The following is a 19,774-nucleotide window of genomic DNA, read 5'->3' as shown; positions in this document are numbered from 1 at the left end:
CTTTAATGCAACTTAGGCAGAGAATATGGAATGTTGGCAATTAGATAAGTGTAAGCTGTTTACAATTGCAAAACAATTATAAATTAGGAATCACATAAATTTGTATAGTAAGCTTTTATATATAATCTGTATTAAGTGTGGACCAGATATAGATTCATGTAAGCTGACAAATCCACTTAAAAAAGACCAGTCTCTAGTACTAAATTAGCGAGGCCAATGAGTCAGGGTTCAAGGGTCACTTTTGCCATCCTGCATTATGAAAAAGAATGGGGAGAGAGAAGTACTGGAAAAGGAAATCTAAGCGTTTTCCAGGAAAGGAAAGCGGGCACACGTGCGATTAAAATAGAGGGAGCTAAGGAGATTGACGTTAGCTCACGTGACCGTGTTGGCGCACACTGCAAAGATCGAGAATTGCCGAGAGGAGAAAATTAAACAAAAAGGCCTTGCAAGCATGACTCAAGATCCATTTTCCTGGATTCCTGGTTCCTGATCTTTTGGACAGTGGTCGAGCTCATCGTTGGGAAGTTTCCTGGCCAGTTGGGGAAGGCATTTGGTTCGTCTGTCGTAGCATTCGTATTATTATTATTATTTTCGGGCTACTCCAGGGAGTCCTTAGACTCATCGAGGGAGGCCCTAAACATCATGTCCACACAACTATACGACATTCTCACAGTATCTATCATACCCTGGCTTGAACTCGCTCACTGTCATAGCACCCACAACAGACTCTGGCAGCTTATTCCACTCATTTACCACTCTAAAAGTAAACAACCCAGCTCTAACACCACTGCTAACCACACTCTTGCCCAGCTTCCATAGGTGTCCCCTAGTTCTCCCACCACCACCAGTCCTGATCTCAAAAATATCCTCTGAATTAATCTTATAGAATCCTTTTAGCAATTTGAATGTCTCAATCATATCTCCCCTTTTCCACCTACAAATTCAGTTTCTGCAACCCACAAATCTTCAACCTGTTCACATATGGTTCATTCCATAGACCTGCTATCATCTTAGTCACTCACCTCTGGATCCTTTCCACCTCCTCCCCATCAAGAAGGAACCAAGGTGACCAAATCTGGGCACAGTAGTCAAGATGAGGTCTTATCAAGGCTCGGTACAGAGGTACAACAACTTGCTTGTCTCTGCTCGTTAAGGTATATTTCAACAACCAAGTGAGTTGATGAGCTGATTTAGCTACTTTCGCAATGTGCCCCCTAAAACTTCATCTCCCTATCCACCAACACTCCCAAGTCCCTGGCCTCATCAATCTCTTGGAGTATACAGTTCCACCTATATGGTATACTGCTGCTAATCTTTTCACCCCAAAATGCATAACCTTACATTTTGTCACATTAAATTGACATCCATTCTCCTTAGCCCAGAACTCCAATCTATCTAAGTCATCCTGCAAGACTTTGACATCTTCTGCATTCACTATCGCCCTCCCCAACTTTGCATCATCAGCAAACAAATGAACTGTTCCACTTAGATCCTTCCCTATATCGTTAATGAACAGATTAAACAGCAGTGGTCCAAGAACAGAACCCTGCAGCACCCCACTAGTCACAGGCCGTCTTTTGGACTCCACTCCTGAATAAACTACTCTTTGATATCTCTCCATCAACCACCCACCTATCCATCTCACCAACCCTATATCCATTCCGATATGTTCTAGTTTATGGATTAGAATTCCATGTGGTATCCTGTCAAACGCCTTTGCCAGGTCCAGCAGTATCACTGTAAACCCATTTCCCTTATCCAGTTCAGCCGTCACCTTGTTATAAAACTTGAGCAAGTTACTCAGGCATGATCTACCCTTTATAAAGCCATGCTGTCCCCTGTACAGTATCTCATTTTCATCAATCCATTCCTGTATTTTTCTCTTGACTACTTTCTCCAAGACCTTGACGACAACTCCTGATATGCTGATCGGTCGGTAATTTGCAACCATAGTCTTGGATCCTTTTTTATGCAGTGAAACTATTTTCCCCTCTTTCCACGCCTTCGGGACTAAACCAGACCCGAGACTCAGATTAAACAACATGGTCAAGGGCACTGATAATTCCTTAGCCGCTTCACGCAAGACCCATGCCGGTATACCATCGAATCCCACAGATGTATTCACATTAAGGTTCCGTAACAGACTACTCACTCCACTTCATTCATCACAATTCCCGTATAAACTAATGGCTCCTTCATTTTTGCAATGTCACCACCTGGATGATATACTTTTGCAAAGTGCGCGCTCAGTAACTCCACTATATCGACTGGTTCAGTGACCTCCTTACCATCGTCATTCCTTAAAATCATTTTACCATGTGCAGTTTTTTTCTTGCTTGCAGCATATTGAAAGAACTGTTTGGGATTCTCTTTTGCTTGCATAGCTAGTTTCCATTCATAATCAGCTTTTGCTGTTTTTACCACACTCGTTACCCTTCTGGCCTGCACTTTATACCGTTCGTGTGCCTGCAGGTCACCCCTTTCTTTAAATTCCCTCCACAGTTGTTTCTTTTTTTGCAGCTCAAGCTTAATGGTGTTATTCATCCATTTAACTCCTACTTGTTTTACTATTCGGACCCTAGGTATACAATCAGCCATAACCTCCTGTAAATGCTCCTTGACCACTTCCCATGCTCTATCGACGTCCAGCCCTTGCAGTTGTACATGCCATGGCACTGATCCAAGCAATCTCCTAAGCTTGTCATACTTGCCAGCACGGTAATTCCACATATACCCTGTCTTAATCAAAACTTCCACACCTTTAGCCACCTCCCAGGTCAAGACCTTATGATCACTCTCACCAATAGGTGGCAACATGGTCATATTCATTACAGTCAAATTGTGAGATGCTATTACCAGGTCAAGCACTCTCTCACCCCTAGTATTTTCAATTACATGCTGTCTCAGATAGTTATCCCTTAATAATTGAATAAAATCCATTTCCTTCCTCACAAGTGTCCTCTCCTCCTTCTAATCAATGTTACCATAATTAAAATCCCCCATAATAATTACCCTCCTTCTACTCATTTCATCAATTTGTTTATGCATACTATCTCCACCATCTATTCCATCACCTGGTCTATAGCAGCACCCAACTGTATATTTTATTCTGCCAGTCTCAATCTCACACCAAATAGCCTCAAATGAGCTCCTTTCACTATCCTGCAATACAACTTCAATTCTCCTTGGCTGCAGTTCATCAGCTATCATCAATAACACCCCTCCCCCCATTTATTCTCTCTGTCCCTCCTAAACACACTATAACCTACACATTCTATCCCACTAACTATATCATCTTTCGTCAGCCATGTTTCACTAAAGCCAATAACCTGCGGCCAGGAAGAACCAATCAAGGCCAAAAATTCTTCCTTCTTGTTTCTAATACTCCTGGCATTAGTATACATGAAATGCAGTGATCCCTTTGTCCCACCCCTATCTTGATGCGTCATTCTAAATGTCCCATTCCCATTTTTTGTCCTTAGTGCTGGCTCAGGTACATTATATACATTTTTACACTCAACTGTCTCACTGATGTCTGCATATCCACTCCCCCCCATCCTTGGCAGTTCTAGTTTCCCTGGTTCTGCACATCCATTTTCACTTCATTCAGCAACACTTTTTCCAGTCTTCGCACACCAAGTCCATTCAAATGCAGGCCATCCATCTTGTATAGGTCCTTTCGCCCATCAAACTCATTCCACACGTCCACGAATTCCACACCACGCCATCTGCATAACCTGCGCATAATGTCATTTGCGATTATGGCCCTCCTTCTAAACTCCTCTCTGTCATACCACGGCAACAGACTCACCATTCTAACTCTGTCACTCTTTTCTTTTGCTACCTTTAACAATACTTTCAAGTCCTCTCTCATAAAAAATTTATCACCTTTCAATTCATTCGTACCCACCACAATTATTAATTCTTTCATCCTCTGTTTTTGCACTCTAATACTCTCACTTACATCCTTAAATTTCGCTCCCGGTAAGTACGATTTAGTTACACTCCCATCTATCACTCCTCTTAATAATGAGTCACCATGCAACACTCTTTCCTTCATTTCAGAAACTCGCCCACTCTTACACTGGTTATTTACGTTAGCCGAATCACTCTGGAAAGAGTTTTGCAGGTGCTCTAATTGCCGCTGTGCATTGTGTATCACTGCGCGCAACCTAGCGATCTCACTTCCTACAAATAATTCCTCATTTTTTTTATCATTCAAATCATTTTCTCTCTCTGTATATTCTCACTCTTTCTTAGATCACCGCTCTCATTGCCATCTTGTACATCGCAATTCCCTTTCAAGCCACTATTTTCACTCACATTCTGGCTTTCTTCAACCATAGCTGTCTCACAACCTGACACATAATTCAACTCCTCACTTTGCTTACACTTTCTGCACATTCTCCCACCACTATCACTTTCAATCCAAACTCCAGCCTCATTCGGGAATGCATACATTCCACGCGCATCACATTGGACAAATTCTCTCACATTATAGTTTTTGAACAATGGCGTCGTATTTTTGGACGCCATTATCTTACGTCGCATTGGCGCCATATTCAAATCTATGAAACGTATCGTTAAATACTAAATTAAATAACGGATATTACACCAAAATCACACAGAGACCACAAGCTACCAAATTTAGACAATATTACGTTATGATTTTAACCATTCTAATTTTCATTCAAAATTATACTTAGCTTTCGGGAGCTCCCTGAAAACACGACCAACCGTCTGGCCCTCTAGCGGCCAATCCGATTTCCTTAAAATCCTATTTCCTGTTATAGAAGAGAGTGAATTCCCTGTGAGAATATTTGTAATGGACTAAGCTTTAAGGGACTAAGAATAGCCTACAACTAGGCATAGGCCCGAAATAGTATTGGGCCAAGCTATGTCTGTGCTCTAGGATAGCTGTGTGTTGTCGTGCGATGGAAGAACCAAATTGATGCCGGCTGCACACGGCAACGTTACCATGCTACCTCCCAGTTTTCCCGATGAGATTCTACTCACTCAGATCGACGGAAGATATCCTCTAAAGGGACTATATTGAAGGCCTTGATGACCTGACAAAGCAGGAACAAAATTTAAGAATTCAAGGACAGAGATGGTAATGTAGACTTTTAAAATCCTATTTCCTGTTATACAAGAGAGTGAATTCCCTGTGAGAACATTTGTAATGGACTAAGCTTTAAGGGACTGTAAGAATAGCCTACAACTAGGTATAGGCCCGAAATAGTGTCAAGATTTGTTTGCCCACGAGGCCGAGTAGAGATCTGATTACGCTAAGCTTAATGTATAAATTATGTTATTGTGTTAACCCAAGGCCATGTACATCAGAATGGCATGATGATTACCTTTGAAATTATACAAAATTGATTGTATTAATGGTTATTGCAATTTAATATGTGTAATTAGTATAAATTATTTAGAGCCTTTGATCTAAATTGAGTGCATCCACACTAACCTGTTTGAATTGTATAATTGTACATTTCCTTAAGGCTCATTAAACTGTTTCATTTATGTACTTGCCTGATCTGCTTGTGTTATATGAATTCAAAACCACCGCTCAAAAAAAAATTGACGAACTAAGCGGGATAAACCCAAGAGAATAAACATATTAAGCGAGCCACGACTGTAAGAAAGAAGTAAGCAAGCAGAGGGATAAGATTAATCCTGATTCTAGTTATCATATATCACTCTGAAGGGATCACCCTAAGCAAGAATCCTTTCTATCATAGGTATTAGCTGGTGCAGAAAAATAAATAAATGTATTAATACTTATAGGGTGAACTCCATCAGATTGTTGTGTGATAAGATGATGTTTAGAAGGTAAAGAGGCCAATTAAACTGCAAAGATCCTAAGAAATAAATTAATTTAATAGGAGACCAGCGATTTACTTGCATATACGAAAGAGCTAAGATAATAATAGCCATGTATTAAATAAATAAAAGAGGGATCTCAATAAAAGGAAAAGGGGGTACAATACGATATATAAATAGTACAACAAATAATAGCATGGCCAGTAGGATTTGATAGAAGAGAGAAAGGATATTTAAGTAAGATAAGGTGTCGCGGTAAGCCTGCTATAAAAACCAGAATGAGGATAGGAAAGGAAGAGATAACAATATATAAGGACAACACAACATAGCAATTCACGTAGTGAAATATGTGTTTGGCAATTGATTCATCTCATCCATCTGTTTAGGATGGGTAGAGTCACCTATTGAGGGGTTCCCAATGAATTTAATGCAGCTGGTTTGTCAATCCTCTGCTACACCCCCCCGAAGGGCAATATTCATGACTGTAATCAGTGTGTGTTTACAAGACTGGTTGGCCTGTTCTTGGGGACAAAAAACCCTAACTCCTTATGAGACTAACTCATCTTTTGTCAAAAGAAACTAGATAAAGGTTCCTCACATCACTGATGGGAATTGAACCCAGGTCTATCCAACCAAAGGGCTTTGTCTATACTGACTGAGCTACAGAGGCTCTTCAATTTCATCTATAATATTTTGTTTTTTACCATGTGCACTATAAGCATTCTTTATGCCTTCTTGAAAACATGTTACATGATATTGAATGGAGGTATAGTCATTTAAACAGAATGGGAAGAGGAAAGATTAGCAAATCAGGTATTTGATGCCAAGATGGCAGGAAAAAAAGACCCAGAATATAGGTGGATTGATGCAGTAAGTGCCTTGAAAGACTCAGATATAAGAGGTGACAATTTTTGAGTCCTTTAGACTAATTTGGATGAAAATTGTCAGTAGGGACTTAGTAATAATGAACTTCTCATATGATATTATCATAGTATTCATGTAAGGAATTTGATGTGATTAGTAGTAATGTAAACTTTGTGTAGTATTGTCATAGTATTCTGTAGACCTCTTGAGGATATGTATCAGGAAATTGATGATGGTATTTTATTATTTTTTTTCAGGATATTTTATATTTAACTTGATTATACACAGTGATTACCAAGGTTTAATGTAAAAAACATAAATGAAAATAAATACAAAATATGGAAAAAGGGCTAATAAGCTTCATTTCGGCGATATAAATAATATTTTAAATTAAGGGGATATAAAATCCACATTGTTTTAAAACCGAATAAGAAACTCAAAGATTGGAATCAGCGAGCTTCATGCCGAATATAGTAAACTATAAAGTATCGGCGATCACTAGCATGAGCTAATGCAAGTGACCCTAGTACGTAGTACAATATCAGACAACTCGTTGCAAAGGTGAGGAAAGTTCAGATCGCTATTCTTAGCGATCTGAACTTTCCATAATGTAAAATATGTATTTTCCATAAGTATTTTCCATAATGTAAAAACATATTTCCTAGGAAATGTATGCTGTTATTACATTATGGAGGGAGGTCACTACCCAGACCGGTTTCAGCCTTTTTTTGAGGCTTGATCAGTGAGTAGCTAGACCATAATACCAAAGTGTATGGCGAAAAGAACTGTGTTTTTACATTATGGAAAATACCTAAGAATAGCGATCTGAACTTTCCCCACCTTTGCAACGAGTTGTCCGATATTGTACTACGTACTAGGGTCACTTGCATTAGCTCATGCTAGTGATCGCCGATACTTTATAGTTTACTATATTCGGCATGAAACTCTCTGATTCCAATCTTTGAGTTTCTTATTCGGTTTTAAAACAATGTGGATTTTATATCCCCTTAATTTAAAATATGGAAAAAGGTACTGTGGAGGTAGCACAAGATGAATCATGGTAATAAATACTTGCATGAAGAATATAAAGAACTGGTCTAGATGGTAGCTCAGTAAGGGCAGAAAAAGTGTAGTATGAGCATAAATTAACAAATGAGACCAAGAAAAATCAAGAGAGTTTTTTGATATGTGACAAGTAGAAAGAAGAATGATTATGGCAAGATGATGTTAATAGATGAAATAGATTGGTAACTGCTGCCAAGGACATGGTCAAGGTGTTCAGCAAGGAATTCATCATGGTGGTTCATCCTCAGCAGTGTGATATCAAGAGGGGAGGTAATGGTAGAAGATGGCTTACTGGTGAGCAAGCAAGCGATATATGAGGAGTTAAATAAGCCTGATGTCAGTAAGGCAATAGGACTTGATGTCATATCACCATGTGTCCTAAAGGAATGTTCCAGGTAGTTGGCATCCATGTCTATCCTGTTTAAACAAGTGCTTTGCAACAGTACAAGTTCAGAGGAGTGGGAGGGAAGATAAAATTGCGGTGCTACATATTATATGCTAATCTATAGTTGTAGGTAAAGTATTGAAGAAGTTAGTGAAAGCTAGGATACAGAAGTAGGTTGATAACAACAGTATCCTCTGTGATTGTCAGCATGTTTTGTTAAAGGAAGGTTGTGTTTTATCAATTTACTTATGTACTATAAATAAGGTTATGAATTGAACAAGGGAGATGCATATACAATGGCATAATTAGATTTTCAAAAGCTTTTGATAGATTGGCACAGAACAAGTGGTCACTGAATTGGAATAGATGGGATTGGATACCAGATTAGTGAATTGGTTAGGTGAGTGGCAGTCAGATAGATATTAATGAGTCGTGTATGGCGGTGCAGTATCCTAAAAGAGGAAAGTCGTTAGTCATGTGCTGCAGGGGTTTACAACATATTTACAACATATATATGAAATATGTTATAAAGCAGGTATGGTGAGTTTAAACTGGAGAAATGCAAATATTTGAAGATGATGCAAAATTGAGAAGAATGATTAGCAGTCAAGGATGTTTAGTCCTTACTGGAGGACTTGAATAGATTATACGAGTGGGCAAGTGTGTGGAATTTTTAGTTCAGCATTGCAAAGTGTAAGTTCTGAAATTTATTAGGCAGTGATGAGATGTGAAGTATACACTTGGTGGGGAAATTTTGAAGGAGATAGAGGAGACAAGCAGTTTGGGAGTAGTGGTGAACAAGGATCTGAAGCTCAGTGGTCACAATGCACAAGTTATGAAGTCATATCAAATTATAGTGATGTTGTCCTAAACACATCTAGTGCAAGTGGTATGATGGATCCAGGATTCTCTAACTAAATTGAATGACCACTGTAACAAATTTTGCATGAAAATTAGCAATAAAAAGACCAAAACTGTGAAAACAGGCAGGAGCATAGTAAATTTCGGCTGCATTCTGAAGGGAGATCCTATAGAACAAGTGAAATATTTCAGCTATTTAGGCACAGTTTTTAGTGAAGATGGCAGAAATAAAGCACTTGATCAAAGACTAGAGACCACAGATATGAAGGTTCTGAGAAAAATTAGGGGAGCGAAGCAATGGCATCAATGGCAGAATCATTAAAAATGAAGATATTAGAAAGGAACTTGATTATTAGCATTCAAAAAAAAAAGTGCCAGCAAAGCTAATCTAAGGTGTTACAGCCACTTAAATAGAATGGGTGAGAAAAGGTTAGCAAAACAGGTGTTTGATACCAAGATGTCAGGTAAGCAATTCAGAGGAAGACCACTATCTAGATGGATTGATTAGTCAGAAGTGCCTTAGAAGCACAAAATGTTAGATATGATAATATCAAAGTGCTCATAAATAATAAATTGATTTGGAGGAAAATTGTTGATAGGAGATTAATAATAATGTAAACTTAATCATGTAGTGCTGTCATAGTAATCTGAACACTCCTTGCAGGTACATATCAGGAAGTTATGATTCCATATGAGGCCTTGATCAGGCCTCATGAATTATTGTGCACAGATTTGGTCACATGGTTTCATGGTGGTGATGAGGATACATTAGAAAGTTTCCAAAGAAGGTTGACTGAGGTGGTAACTGGTTTTTGGATTGTGGGTTATCAAGACTAATTGAGGGAATGCAATTTTCAGAACCTTAATAGGAGGAGAGGACATATGATTGAGATGTTTGAGTGTTTATAGGGTTGTTATCGGGTTAATGCGGAAAAAGTTTTTCATATAATTTGAAAAGGGAATAGAATAAGAGACCGTCCATGGAAACTGTGCAAGCAGGGAGTGAGGAACATGTTCTTTGCATGAAGTATGGTCAGTGAGTGGAATGCATTGCCCTAGAGCGTAGTGAATGAAGACACATTAAATGAGTTTAAGACAATTTGATGAGCTTTGTGGGATGGTATGTACATCCCATAACGAATCTTTTTTGACTCCACAGAAGTCCGATGTGAATATCTTATGTTAGTCTCTGTGCATTGAACTTATTGCATTAGTTCAATGCATTCACTAGATCACTTCTGATGTAGAATTGGAAATTAAAAAGCACATTGTGTTTTAAAAAAGTGGAGTTCAGTTATTAATTGGTTGATAAACAGCTTTGTACACAGAATAAAATTTGGATCATTGCACCTGGTAGTGAATCATGAAACTAGGTAACTTTCAAAATTGTATGAGAAAGAAACATCTACAAGAAACTTAACCATTTATTTAAATAAAACTGTTAACAACTTATATTTCATGTTGAGTATCACAAAACTTCATCACCATAAGAAAAACTGTGAACAATGGGAAATTCAACAAACTATAACTGCTTGCTTAACAATGATTATCTTTTTAAAGAATGTATGTATACTAGATTAAAACTATAGTACATTAAATTGTAGCTATTTGCAATATTAATAAGCCATGTACTGGAATTGCTATAATAAAAAAAAAAAATATGGAGTTGTTAAAGTTAATTCCAACATTTGCTAGGCTAAAAGAAACTTTTAGATCACCTTGAGCACATAATTTAATCTTCAGGTGAGCTACCCTCCGGTTCACAATCAGGTTGTGTTTTTTCAGAAAACGAACTGGCTAATAGCATCCTTGAAATGATGGAATTACAGACTCATGGTTCTAGTATTATAAATTCTGAGTTATTAGTTAATCATGTATGAAATTATCATTGAAACATGGAAAGTCCTCAAAATCTCCATCAGAAATTTGAGAAACCCTTCAAAAAATTGTGATAACCACCCATTAACTTAGGATGAATAGAACATTGCAAATTTATATATATATATCTTCCCCATGCACAAAATGGTGTAAGACTTATAGTATATCAGTGTCATGTTGGCTGTGGCCTCTAAATATTAGTATTACTCATTATTATAATTACGGCTATTTTGCCTGCTTCAGTTTAGGAGTGCCCCTGTTTAAATGTCATTGGCTATTTACTCACGGATTCTTCGGGCATTGTAGATGTAAATTTACCAAAAAGTATATGTATCATAAGGAAGAGAAATTTACACATACCTTTTTCTGGGTATGCAAAAGGGTAAACAATTATAATAGTTTATTAAGAGGAGTAACATGGGAGTTTTCCCAGAAATAATATACATAGTATTATCATCTTTTTAGTAATGAAGCTAACATATTACACTTCTAAGTTGCTAAAGCAAATTACCATCCCTAAATGCCAAGGTTAAGGTTAACTTTTTTATTTTTTTTTTCTGAAATAAAAGCTGTTCATTCCTTGGAGGGGAGAGATTATGGCAAGGGGATCTAATATCAATAATTTCTTAGTTTGTAGTTGTCCTTGACAAATACTGTAATTGTGTTGTTCTTGTCAGCTTAGACACTATCATGGATATAACAAAGGCAACATATAAGCATGGACAACAGCATGAGCATAACAAGGCAAATCATCCAGAATATATAAGCAGTTTATGGACAAAAATACTTTGTGGGCAGTAGATAGCATTTTGAGTTGTGGCATAGTGTATAGATGGATAGTAATGATGATATTCTCTTAGTCTGTGGTAAAATAAGAAAAAAAAAAAAATCCATAAATCAGGTTGTCCTGAGACCACTAGCTTAGCAGTTCTACTTAATAAAAGTATAAACAATTTTGTTCAGCATTCTCTACCTTCTTATTGGTCACTGCTTTCAGGCCTCATAAATCTGGTTTGGTTACTAGTGTTGTCAATATGTGGTATTTATAACATTAGTCACAAGATCTACTGAGATGATATCACTTTTGCCTGACTGTATGCTTTAAATTTGAATGTTTATTCAGAGAAAGTGCTGAAGCATTACTTCATGTTCTAACTTAAATTGTAATGATTGCCTTTCTCTCCCAAAAGTTTTCGAAGTTAACTGCAGATTCAGGAAATATTTTTTTAATATACGGGGTGTTTCAAAAAGAATGATCCGATTTCAAATAATTATAATTAATAATGAAAATGTGGTACAGTTACAAAATAAATTACCAATTATGAAGTAAGGCCTAAAATTTCGCTCACCGCAATTACAAATGCTCAGTGTGCCCTCCACCTGTTGCACGGACAACATCAAGCTGATAGCTGAATACATCCCGAATGCGTCTGAGAATGTCTTCTGTCACAGAATTTACTGCAGCCATGATTCTGGTTCTGAGCTCATCCAAGTCAGCGGGTAATGGAGGAACATAAACACAGTCTTTTGCATATCCCCATGAAAAGAAGTCACAAGGTGTGATGTCTGAAGATCTTGGAGGCCAAGACTGTAGTGCCAAGTCGTGGGTTTTCCATGCGTCCAATCCAATGCTGAGGCAATGTTTCGTTTAGAAACCATTGAACTTGGAGGATTCAATGTGGCTGTGCTGAAAAATGTAATCTTCAGATTCTTCATTCAGCTGTGGAAGTAGCTATTCCTGCAGCATTTCAAGATAGGAGTTTCCCGTAACAGTGTTTTCCTCAAAAAAGAAAGGGCCATAAACCTTTCTAACAGAAACCATGCAAAAAACATTAAGTTTTGGTGAATCACATTCATGTTGTACAATTTCGTGTGGATTCTCAAGTCCCCATATGCGAACATTGTGGCATGAAACTTTACTGCTTAGATGAAAGGTTGCTTCATCACTAAAAATCAACCTTTGTAGGAAGGTGTCGTCCTCCATGTCCTCTAACAGATTAGCACAAAAATCTGTTTTGTTTTGTTTTTTTGTCACCTACACGAAGACACAGATTACAACTTGCACCAGTTGCAATCTGTGTGGCTTCATAAGCAAACGTCGTTGTAACACACGCCAAACAGTCACATAAGGGATGGTAAGTTCTTCTCGGCTAGCACGACAAGTGGACTTGCGTGGGCTTTGCTGAAAAGCCTCTTGAATTCGTTGCACATTCCCCTCTGAGGTGTGTGGTCGTCCAGGACTCTTTCCCTTACATGAACACCCTGTTTCTTGAAATTGTCGATACCAACGACGAATGTTTTTGTCCAGTGGTGGATCAATTCCGTAATGTCATCTAAACGCATGCTGCCCTGTAATCACGGACTCAGTCTTGCTAAATTCAAGAACACAAAATGCCTTGTGTTGACTAGATGCCATCTTCTCATTAACTAAGCATAGTGGCTATTTGGGCGCTAGTAGTGGCATCTAGCAGTCGTCATATCAAACTCTAGGCCAAGGCTGCTCACATGGTACAAATCGCATTCATTTGTGGTTCGTGGTTGCAGAGATATACAATTTTCATATCGGGACATTCTTTTTGAAACACCCTGTACATGTACATAGACTGCTTGGAAAGAAGTCAACGGACACCATAGAGTGAGGAACAAACAGCTAAACATGTCCACCTTAATAAGATGTAGGATTGCTGTGATGACTGCAGCAATCCTATGGAATACTTTCCACAGGGGTACGATAGCAATTAATGGGAATTTTGAACCATTCTTCCTGTAGGCATGTAATGAGGTCCTTGGACTCTTGTGGAGTGGACAGCCCTTGACCTCACCCAATACTCCAGGTCATCCCACACATGTGCGGTAAGGTTGAGATCAGTGCTCTGTGGATGCCAGTCAAGTGTGATGACGTTCATGTCCACAAACAACTGCGCAGTTGCAGCAGCAGCAGCCTTATGACATGGTGTATTGTCCAGAATGTTTAGATATCTCTTGGCATTTAATGTTTGTGACATCACAAACAGAGATCCGATGCCAAACCAGGAAAAACGGGACCATACTATCACACTACCACTTCCTAATTTCATAGTTGGGATTTCACCCCCTGGTTAGAGGCATTCATCCATCCATCTGTTAGGTAGAGGGTGTAACGTGATTCGCCATTCCATTACACAGCTTTCCAAGCTTCTGCACACTACTGAAGATGATGTTGCATGTTGGTTCAGGTAATGTAGGACTTACATATAACAGAGCAACCATGGAAGCCCATGTTGTGAGTCTTAGTTCTGAATGTTTTTATGCAGATTCATGTTGCATTTGATGCCCAGAACTATGCATTCAATGTTTCAGCCAACAGATGATAGTTTTTAATTACCATAGACACCCCCTTATCTGCAGGGGATGTGTTCCATGCCCTCCACACACACACAGATACCTGAAACTGTGGATAGTACTGACCCCTATATATATATATATATATATATTAATATATATATATTAATATATATATTAATATATTAATAAGGTTAAAACACCTTATGGTAACTTGTTTTGGCGAAATACTTACAAGCTCGGTATTACTAAATCTTGGTATTTCTAAGCCTAGCTCCCACTGACGAGACCTCAATAAAGGTCGAAACCGGTCTGGGTAGTGGCCCCTTGCCTTTAATACAAAACATCATACATCCCCTTCTTGGAGATGTGTTTTGGCATTAAGGGTAAATATTAAGATTAGTGATCAGAGCTTGTTCCACCTTTGCCACGAGTTGCCCTGATCCTGCACTACCTGTGGGATCAGTTAGACTTGCATCAATTGCAGGCGCAAACTTGACTTAGTCTGTTTGCTTACTTGGGAAATGGAGTAAAACCAGGTTTAAAATTGCTTGGTATCTTTAACATATTTATACCCAAGGTAAAAATACTTTCTACATTTATATCTCCTCCAGAGATTTTTATTTAATAAGGTTAAAACACCTTATGGTAACTTGTTTTGGCGAAATACTTCAAGCTCGGTATTACTAAATCTTGGTATTTCTAAGCCTAGCTCCCACTGACGAGACCTCAATAAAGGTCGAAACCGGTCTGGGTAGTGGCCCCTTGCCTTTAATACAAAACATCATACATCCCCTTCTTGGAGATGTGTTTTGGCATTAAGGGTAAATATTAAGATTAGTGATCGGAGCTTGTTCCACCTTTGCCACGAGTTGCCCTGATCCTGCACTACCTGTGGGATCAGTTAGACTTGCATCAATTGCAGGCGCAAACTTGACTTAGTCTGTTTGCTTACTTGGGAAATGGAGTAAAACCAGGTTTAAAATTGCTTGGTATCTTTAACATATATATATATATACATACATATACAGGGTGTTCGGGATAAATTTGACATATTTATAATTAATTATATTTTTCCGTAAGTTACATGTATTAACACACACTTCTCTTCATTTAAAAGTTTGGACCCTTCTTCATTCACATACAAGATGTCAGAAAGGATGGATAGCTGGAACCCACCTGAATCATGGAAGAGAATAACTTGTATCATGATGATTCGTGCCCGCCATCAAAATAAGGATATTACGACTGCTGCCCAATGCTCCCTGAATACAGTAAAAACAATCAGGCATGAACTAGAGACTTGCAATGGTGACTACGAGGATGTAGCAAGAAGAAAGATCCCTAGCAGACGATCTGATTGCGTTCGTACAGCAGAATTCCTCGCAAATCTGCAGGAACAGGTGTTGAAGAACCCTGGCATTGGAATTCGGGCTTTGTTCGTGGAGTTGCTAACTGTAGTCAAGCCCTGGATAACAAGGGTAGGCAATGGTAGGCCGTATGTATGGCAGCAGGATTCGGCCCCTTGCCACACCTCTGGGAAAAGTCAAAAATGGTTGTCTGAAAATTTCTACGACTTCACCAGTCCAAATGTTTGGCCTCCAAACTCCCCAGACCTTAACCCCATGGATTATTTTGTATGGGGCGCAGTTGAAAAAGACACCAATCGCACTTCCAGTAATACAAAAGCCCAGTTAATGGATAAAATTAAAACAGTTTTTGCGGCCCTTCCCAGGGAGACTGTAGCATCAGCTTGTTCGAGGTTCCGAAGCAGAATTGAAGCTGTGATCGATGCTAATGGTGGTTATTTTGAGTAAATCTTGTTGATAGTATTGTAATTAACTCTGCCTGTAATGTTTTTTGTCAATTCATTAAATTCAATAGATACAAAGAAGATTTTCTTTTTCCTTACGAAACTGTCAAATTTATCCCGAACACCCTGTATATACTATGTTTCTTCTTATACATGCATACATATGATAAAGTTTAATTTATAAATTAGGCACATAATGTATTCTGATGTACTTACTCACTCTCTCTCAAAATACAGTATCTTATTGTATTTCCTTCGTGCTTACATGGTGATCAGAATACATTATGCAAATTATGGAAACAACTACCGTGTTAGAATAAAACTTTAATATAAATCAAAATAAAATAAACTAGTTTAATATAAATCAAAATAGATACTCGATGCTTTGACCTTCACATTAAGGTCATCATCTGGAGTATACACATACATACAAAGAAACAAGCTGCACTACAATCTACATGGCATGCTAGTTTACTGACCAACCGTTACAACTATTGACCTGACCTCTAGTGGAAAAAACAAAACAAAAAACCTTACTACATCAAACCTAGAGTCCTATTATTATCCATTAGGTTCCTCCTGATTTACACTCACACGTAAACCCACACCTTTTGCGGTGTAGGCATTCAGAACCAAAATCCTATGGAATAGGTTGGTTACTCCTTATTCCTGGAGGTATCCTATGTCTGTAGAAGCGTGTGTTCACGGGGCTGGTTTGCCTGCTTGTGGGGGGGAAAACCCCAGTCACGCCCAAGACCTGCTAACTTGGCTATGTCTGAGAAAGATCCTTAGGCTCCTCACGTCAGCGACAGGAATCGAACGCAGGACACTCCTTCCCCAGGCATATGGTTGTGGAGCGCATAACTGCGCAGCCATCCCATTAGGTTACAAAATTAAATTAAGCTGGAGAGCAACATGTTTACAAAAAAAGGAAAAAATTGGAATTTGAAAATTGGAAAAAAATTAATAAATAATAAATAAATTATTACTTATTAAGTATACATATAAATTACAGCCAACTGGTATGGTTAGTAGCCAATAAAAGCTGAAAAATTGCTTAAAGTCCTAAAGTCAGGATATGCTGGAGACTAAGTGGGCCAAATGTGTGCCATCCAAATTCTTGGAATTTTTATGTATTAAGATTGGGGCGGTTAATCAAAATTTCACGGGCTTCTTTAAATATCCTTCATACCAGGTTTTTATATGATGTAATGAGCAAGTACTTTTCCAATCAGTTTTGTGTTAAGGTGTTAAGAGCTTGATCTGAGAGGCCTGCTTCACTAAAATTGTTAAATTTAATGTGTCATTATTACGGATAGGGATTGTATGTCCAGTTTCCGCAATATAAGGTAAGTTACAGGTGCAATAGATGCAATAAACTCCAGGATGTGCCAATGGGGGGGAGAGGATCCTTAGAGGAATTGAATATGTTTTTTAATTTTAAAGGTGGCATTAAGATTGTAAGGATGTAGGATTCTATTAATTTTCTCCGATAACCCTTTAATATGGGATATGGTATTACTATAATCTATATTATTTTTTGATCAAGTTTTATGAAGAACTTTATAAATAGTATTTTTGCTATAGTCATTATTTATAAATATAATATATTTATAAATAATAGCTATGAGTGACATAGGCATTTTGACATAGCATTGGCTACTATTGACCTTCTAATTATATGTTAGAAGAAGCATCATCGAGCCATGACGATGTTGACGGTTGGAGATCCTCGATAGTCAAAGGATTTTTTTGTGGAAATCTTTTGTAAGAACATTGTAATCGGAAGGTGTCTCTTTCTTTTTAATACATCCAAGTGTTGCTGCAGAGGTTGTAATCCTTTGGGAAGGATTGTACGGTTTACTTTAATGCTGCGTTCCATCTGAGGATCATATTCCATAATTTTGTCCTTTAATTTCTGTGCAATTTGAAACACTTTGAATTTTGGTAATGTCCACATTGCTGGTTCTGATTCAGTTTCTTCATTGTCCTCTTTCTGTAGATGACTTAAGAAGTTCTTCCAATTCCTCATTTGTTAACACTTCTCATTGGCCTTCAATATGTTCTTCCACTTCTTCATCAAGCATGTCAACAAATCCTTCTCCATCAATTTGTCTTGCTGCTTGAATGATTTTCCTAACTTCTCCATCAATCTTCAGGAAGCCTTTAAAATCATTCACGACTTCACTGCATAAGTTCTTCCAGCAAGCATTTACAGTTTCTGGTTTTAATTCATTCATTGCAGCTTTGATGAATGTTATTGCATCAGCAATAGTGAGTGATTTCATGTACTGCATTATGTCCAGATTAAGACCTGCATCAATTGCTGATCGAATGCAATTAAATACGAGTTGGGTATATGTGGCCTTAACCAACTGAATGATGCCCTGGTCAAGGGGATGAAGCAGTGAGGTTATATTTGGAGGTAAAAATACACCCTCAACATTTTCATAGCAAACAGATTCAGGATGGCCAGGTGCATTGTCTATTATTAATTGGATATTAAATTCCAACCCTTCTTCTTCCAAGTATTTTTTCACTTCTGGGATGAAGCATTGATAAATGACTTAGTTGGGGAGAAGAAAATGTTGATAGAAACTTGAGGAAGTTGTTGCAGCAGGTAAAGAAGAATAGTGTTGTTGGGAAAGTCGTAGGCATGTTGCCAAGATATGATAACAGCGAAATGAGAAGGAGAGAGCGGAGATAATGAATAGTAAGATGGCTGAGTTGTGTGAGACAAAGGGGGTTTCAAATGGTATAAAGCTGATGGATTACATTTGAATGGGTTTGGTGCTGGGCATTTAGAAAGGCTATTGTTTTCTGAGAAGGCACAGATTCAAGAAGTTAATGTAGCAAATGATCAGGGTCTACCTGGGAAACAGGATAGCACAAATCAACAGATTGTATAGGACTGGAGGACTGGGTTAAGGAGAATGGATGTCAATTTAATGTGGCAAAATGTAAAGTTATGCATTTTGGGGTGAAAGATTAGCAGCAGTATACCACATTGGTGGAACGGTACTCCAGGAGATTGATGAGGCCAGGGATTTGGGAGTGTTGGTGGATAGGGAGTTGAAGTTTAGGGGGCACATTGCAAAAGTGGCTAAATCAGCTCATCAAATCACTTGGCTGCTAAAAAATACATAGACGAGCAGAGACAAGCAAGTTATTGTTCCTCTGTATCGAGCCTTGATAAGACCCCATCTTGACTACTGTGCCCAGATTTGGTCTCCTGGGTTTCTTCTAGATGGGGAGGAGGTGGAGAAGATCCAGAGGCAAGTGACCAAGATGATAGCAGGTCTATGGAATGAACCTTATGAGAACAGGTTGAAGATTTGTGGGTTGTAGAAATTGGTTGATAAGCGGAAAATGGGGGGGATATGATTGAGACATTCAAATTACTAAAGGGTTTCTATAAGATTAATTCAGAGGATATTTTTGAGAACAGGACTGGTGGTGGGAGGACTAGGGGCCATCCATGGAAGTTGGGCCAGAGTGTGATTAGTAAGGGTGTTAGAGCTAGGTTTTTACTTTTAGAGTGGTGAATGAGTGGAATAAGCTGCCAGAGTCTATTGTGGGTGCTATGACTGTGAATGAGTTCAAGGTAAAGTATGATAGATACTGTGTGAATGTTGAATAGTTGATGACCATGATGTTCAGGGCCTCCCTTGATGAGTCTAGGGATGCCTTGTAGTTGCCCTTGATAATAATAAAATAGCGTGGGAGTGAAATGGATGAACAGCGAAATCAAGCAATCTGTG

General features: G+C 38.3%; 1 protein-coding gene across 1 annotated transcript in view; it reads left to right on the top strand.

Annotated features, from left to right (window-relative positions):
• Xrcc2 (X-ray repair cross complementing 2) overlaps nucleotides 1–19,774 on the top strand; it is a 69,692-nt gene that overhangs the window by 43,779 nt on the left and 6,139 nt on the right. The window lies entirely within an intron of this gene.

This window comes from Typopeltis vanoorti, chromosome 8, assembly GCF_054136105.1.
Source record: "Typopeltis vanoorti isolate ZY-2024b chromosome 8, IOZ_Tvanoo_1.0, whole genome shotgun sequence".
Classification (NCBI taxonomy): Eukaryota; Metazoa; Arthropoda; class Arachnida; order Uropygi; family Thelyphonidae; genus Typopeltis; species Typopeltis vanoorti.
The sequence above is the reverse complement of the archived record's forward strand: the minus strand, read 5'-3'. Positions and strand labels throughout refer to the sequence as shown.